Below are 6,000 nucleotides of genomic sequence, written 5' to 3' on the forward strand. Positions count from 1 at the left end.
TTTGCAAGGTACCTGTCAATTAAGAGTCAAGTACCTTGTACCCTGTGAGAGTCCTGCATTATCTTTGTCCAGTTTCAGCTGAGCCACTGGCTTTTAAATCCAGTCACAGTTAAAAAGGCAGCTGCACTTATAGATATTGCATCTCATTGAAATTCTTGCTCCTTTTCCTTGATTTTTCCTGTTTTCCTGGGGATAGACTGTCAGCTAGCTCTGACGAATGCTTCAAGCAAACTTCCTCCTGCCCTGACAGAAATTTACAGCACTGAAGGAAGGCCATTCAGCACATTAAGCCGTAACATTGAGTCATACAGCACGAAAACAGGCCATTTGGCCCATCAAGATGTGGTTGGGTCTGGTTTGATCTGTTTATTATTTTTGTCACATGTACCAGTCCTCACTGAGGGGTCAGCGGTGGAAAGGGTGAGCAGCTTCAAGTTCCTGGGCGTCAACATCTAGGAGGATCTATCCTAGGCCCAAAACATTGATGCAATCATAAAGAAGGCACGCCAGTGGCTCTACTTCGTTAGGAGTTTGAGGAGATTCGGTACGTCACTAAAGACTCTTACAAATTTCTATAGATGTACGGTGGAGAGCATTCTGACTGGTTGCATCACCGCCTGGTATGGAGGCTCCAATGCACAGGAATGCAAGAGGCTGCAGAGGGTTGTAGACTCAGCCAGCTCCATCACGGGCACAACTCTCCCCACCATCAAGGACATCTTCAAGAGGCGGTACCTCAAGAAGGCAGCATCCATCACCAAGGACCCTCAACACCCTGGACATGCCCTCTTCTCATTACTACCATCGGGGAGGAAGTACAGGAGCCTGAAGACCCACACTCAATGATTTAGGAGCAGCTTCTTCCCCTCCACCATCAGATTTCTGAACGGTCCATGAACCCATGAACACTACCTCATTATTCCTTTTTTTTTGCACTATTTATTATGTAATTTCTGGTAATTTTATCTCTTTGCACTGTACTGCTGCCACAAAACAAAAAATTTCACATCATATAAGTTAGTGATAATAGACCTGATTCTGATTCTGAGATACAGTGACAAAAGTTTGTTTTGCCTACCATCCATTCAGAGTATTATGAAATTGTTCCATTTCCTCTCATGTCACCTTTTGACCTTTGATAAACCACTCCTTCCTCAGTCCTGGTGCAGGGTTTTGACCTGAAATGTCGACAGATGCTGCTCGACCCGCTGAGTTCCTCCAGAAAATTGTTTTGTAATTGGTAATTTGTTTAGTATTGTCACATGTACTGAGATACAGTGAAAAGCTTTGTTTGCAAGCTATCCAGACAGATCATTCCAAGCATAAATACATCGAGGTAGTACAAGGGAAACCAATAACAGAATGCAGAATATAGTGTTACAGTTAAAGTGCAGGTAGACAATAAGGTGCAAAGGCTACAATGAGGTAGATTGAGAGATCAAGAGTTCATCTTCATTGTACAAGAGGTCCGTTCAAGAGTCTTATAGTGGTGGGATAGAAGCTGTCCTTGAGCTTGGTGGTACTTGTTCTCAAGCTTTTGTATCTTTTTCCCGATGGAAGGGGGGAGAAGAGAGAATGACTGGGGTGGGAGGGGTCCTTGATTATGTTGACTGCTTTCCTGAGGCAGTGGGCAATGTAGACAGAGTCATTGGAGGGGAGGCTGGTTTTCTTGATGGACTGAGCTGTTTCCACAACTCTCTCCAGTTTCTTGAGATCTTGGACAGAGCAATTGCCGTACCAAGCCATGATGCATCCGGATAGGATGTTTTCTGCGGTGCATCTTTAAAAATTGGTGAGGGTCAGCGGAAACATGCCAAATTTTCTTAGCCTTCTGAGGAAGTAGAAGCAGGTATGTGTTTTCTTAGCCATAGCATCTACGTGGTGGGACCAGGACAAGCATGTGGCGTTACTTACACTAGGGAACTTGAAGCTCTCAACCATCTCTGCCTCAGAGGGGCATTACTCTGTCGCACTTCTTGAAGTCAATGACAAGATCTTTTGTTTTGCTAACATTGAGGGAAAGGTAGTTGTCATGACACCATCCAATAGGCTCTCTTCCTGTACTCCATCACATCGCTATTTGAGATACGGCCCACTACGGTGGTGTCATCTGCAAACTTGTGGATGGAGCTAGAGCAGAATCTGGCCACGCAGTCATGAGTGTATGGGGAGTAGAATACAGGGCTGAGGACGCAACCTTGTGGGGCACCAGTGTTGACAATCGTGCCAGAGGTGTTGCTGCCTATCCTCACTGATTGCGGTCTGTTGGTCAGGAAGTTAAGGATCCAGTTGCAGAGGAAGGTGCTGAGTCTTAGGTCTAGGAGTTTGGAGATGAGTTTTTTTTGGAATTATGGTATTGAAGGCAGAGCTGTAGTCAATGATTAGGAGTCTGACGTAGGTGTCTTTGTTGTCCAGACGTTCCAGAGGTGTCCAGATGTTTTATTTTATTTATTCAGTCTCCAGTGCTGACAGTGCAGGAGAAATGTACTGAGGTAAAAAATCAGCCATGATCTTGATGGATGGCAGTGCAGACTCGAAGGGTCAGATGCCTACACCAGCTCTCAGCTCTGCCTGATATAATCCTTGCACTCATCTCTTCCCTTTGAGCACAGTGACGTCCCCCGACCTCATCTTCCATCCCACTGTTAGAACATGAGAAATACAGCACGAGTAGGCCATTCAGCTCATCAAGTCTTTCTTTGCTGAGTATTCACAGATGCTGCCTGACCTGCTGAATTTTTCTGGGATTTTCAGTTTTTATTTCAGATTTGCTGCATCTGCAGTTATCTCTGACTTTCATACAATTCAATAAGATCACAGCTGATCTCTTTTACCTCAGAGCCACTTTATTGCACTAACCCCAGCTCCTTAAATTTCCTAAATATATAAAAATCTTTCTCTGTCTTGAATATACTCAGTGACTGTGCCTGCACTATACTCCTAGGAAGAGAAAACCAAAGATACACCACAGCCTGGGTGAAGAAATTTCCTTCTCGTCTCTCTCCTGAATGGTTTATTTTGAGATGGTGACCCCTAGTTTTGGACTTGCCATGGCTTGTCTAAACATACCATTGGATGGCATGGGTTAGTAAGTATGCAGATGACACCAAAGCTGGTGGTATAGAGTGAAGCAGGTTGTCTAAGGTTACAACAGGATCTATATCAACTGGAAATGTAAGCCAAGGAACGGCAGATGGATTTTAACTCAGACAAGTGTGAACTGTTGCACTTTGGGAAGTTAAACCAGGGCAGGACTTACACAGTAAATGGCAGGGCTCTGGAGAGTGTTGTAGAACAGAGACACCTAGGGGTACAGGTACATAGTTCCCTCAAAATGTTGACACAGGTAGACAAGGTGACAAAGAAGGCATTTGGCACGCTTGCCTTCATCGGTCAGGGCACTGGGTACAAGAGTTGGGATGTCATGTTACAACTGTACGAGACATTGGTGAGACAGCACTTTGAGTATTCTGGCCTCGCAGCTATGGGAAGGATGTGATTAACCTGGAGACCATGCAGAAAAGATTCACGAGGATGTTACCAGGACTGGAGGGCTTGAGTTACAAGGAGAGGTTAGATAGGATGGGATGTTTTTCCCTGAAGCATAAAAGGCTGAGGGGTGACCTTCTAGAGATTCATAAAATCATGAGGGGCATAGTTAAGGTGGATGATCACAGTCTTTCTCAGGGTAGGGGAGTCTTAAACCTGAGGGCATAGGTTTAAGGTGGGAGGGGAAAAGTTTGAAGGGACCTGAAGGGCAAGGTTTTCACACATAGAACGAGCTGCCAGAGGAAGTGGTAGAAGTGAGTACAATTACAACGTTTAAAAGGCATCTGGATAGGTACATGGATAAGGAAAGTTTGGAAGGATATGGACCAAAGTCAGTCAAGTAGGACTAGTTCAGGCAGACAACTTGGTCAGCACGGATGAGTCTGTTTCCGTGTTATATAACTCTGTGCTGGCCGGGGACAACATCATCAGTTTTTTAATCGATATTCCGATGAAGAAGATTTTTGTACCCAGCTGTGATAGATGCTCATCTCCTTCGCAGGTCTCCCCACAGGGTCAAGGCTGACTCGTTTCAAGTCCAGTTCTGTGGGTTCTGAGGTGGGACCAGAACAGTCAACCACATGTATGGCAGGAGGTCCTTGTGTGCAGGACGTTGCTTGGGGCGTCGGACATTCCTTCTTCCCTCTTGTCATCGGCCTCCTTGTCATCCCGAAGTTGAATTTCGAGGTTCTCAGTGTCATCCTGAATGAACCCCATTTTAAGCATTTAGTGGCCAGCCCTTCCCGTGGGTCACTGTGAATGTTATTCTCTTTCAAAGAGATGTTCAGGACATAACATTTAACCTCATAACCACAACAACTACATTTTAACAAACCACAGTCCCCACAGGAACTTGGTTAAAGATATTTTTTTCCACGTAATATTGCTCTTTGCAGTCTGAAAAGCTCATTAGTGTGACAGTCACAGTGCTGTGGAAATGCTCTCAAGCCTTACACTTTGAAACAATCTCATGGTAACTTTCAGTCGTGCTGCTTCATTGACCGCACTGCTGCAATCTATAAGGAACCGCACTGAAGCTTTCTTGTCATCCTCTTCTGGATTGTTGGACTTGGAAGACTGAATTTTACAAATGGCTTGACTGATTAAATCAGATACAAATTCATGGTATCACTGGGCAATAAGGACAATTCCTGTATTGAACTGGAGACTCAAGAAACTGCAGATGCTGAAACCTGGAGCAAAAGACAAACATTAAAACAATGAAGCGGTTTATTTTTTGCTCCTGTTTTACAGTGCATGATAAGTAAACTAAAGCTTCTCCATCCGGTAGCTCATCTGATCTGGTGAGGGAATGAACACAGAACATAGAACAGTACAGCACAGGAACAGGTCCTTCAGCCCACGATGTTGTGCCGACCTAATTAAACTAGTAATTAAACCCCTAAACTAATCCCTTCTGCCTACACAATACATATCCGTCCATTCTCTGCAGATTCATGTGCCTAAGAGCCTCTTAAACACCTCTATCGTATCTGCCTCCACCAACACCCCTGGCAGAGCATTCCAGGCACCCACCACTCTCTGTGTAAAAAACTTGCTTCACACATCTCCTTTGAACTTATCCCCTCTGGCCTTAAATGCCTGCCCTCTAGTATTGAACACTTCAACCCTGGGAAAAAGATATCAGCTGTCTATCTACACTCCTCATAATCTTATAAATTTCTATCAGGTCTCCCCTCAGCCTCCGTCGCTCCAGAGAAAACAACCCAAGTTTGTCCCTTCCCCCCTCCACCTGCCCATCTCCTCTCCACCCCTCCCCCGTCCTTTATTCCATGGTCCACTGCCCTCTCGTACCGGATTCCTCCTCCTTCAGCCCTTTGCCTCTTCTGCCGATCACCTCTCAGCTTATTACATCTTCTCTCCCCCTCTCCCACTTACTACCTTCCCCCTCTCACATGGATTCACCTCTCCCCTGCCTACATGTGCTGCTCCCCCTCCCCCCACCTTCTTATTCTGGCTTCTACCCTCTTCCTTTCCAGTCCTGATGAAGGGTCCCGGCCCGAAACTTCGACTGTTTATTTCTCTCTATGGATGCTGCCTGACCTGTTGGTTTCCTCCGGCACTTTTTGTGTGTTGCTCCAGATTCCAGCATCTGCAGAATTTCTTGTTTCCTCAAGTTTGTCCAACCTCTCCTTATAGCACATACCCTCTAATCCAGGCAGCATCCTGGTGAACCTCTTCTGCACCCTCTCCAAAGCCTCCACGTCCTTCCTGTAATGGGGCGACCAGTATCGAATGCAATTCTCCAGATGCGACCTAACCAGAGTTTTAATGCTTTGAGGAACACAGGTAAGTGAGGTACCAGGTTTGACCCCATCTCTGTACCATGCTGAGGGAGTGCTGCACTATCAGAGGGGCCACTTTCAGATGGAGCAATACGCCCTGCTCGACCCGGGTTCAATTCTGGTCACTGTCTGTAAGGAGTTTGTA

This window comes from Pristis pectinata, chromosome 14 (assembly GCF_009764475.1).
Source record: "Pristis pectinata isolate sPriPec2 chromosome 14, sPriPec2.1.pri, whole genome shotgun sequence".
NCBI classification, from domain to species: Eukaryota; Metazoa; Chordata; class Chondrichthyes; order Rhinopristiformes; family Pristidae; genus Pristis; species Pristis pectinata.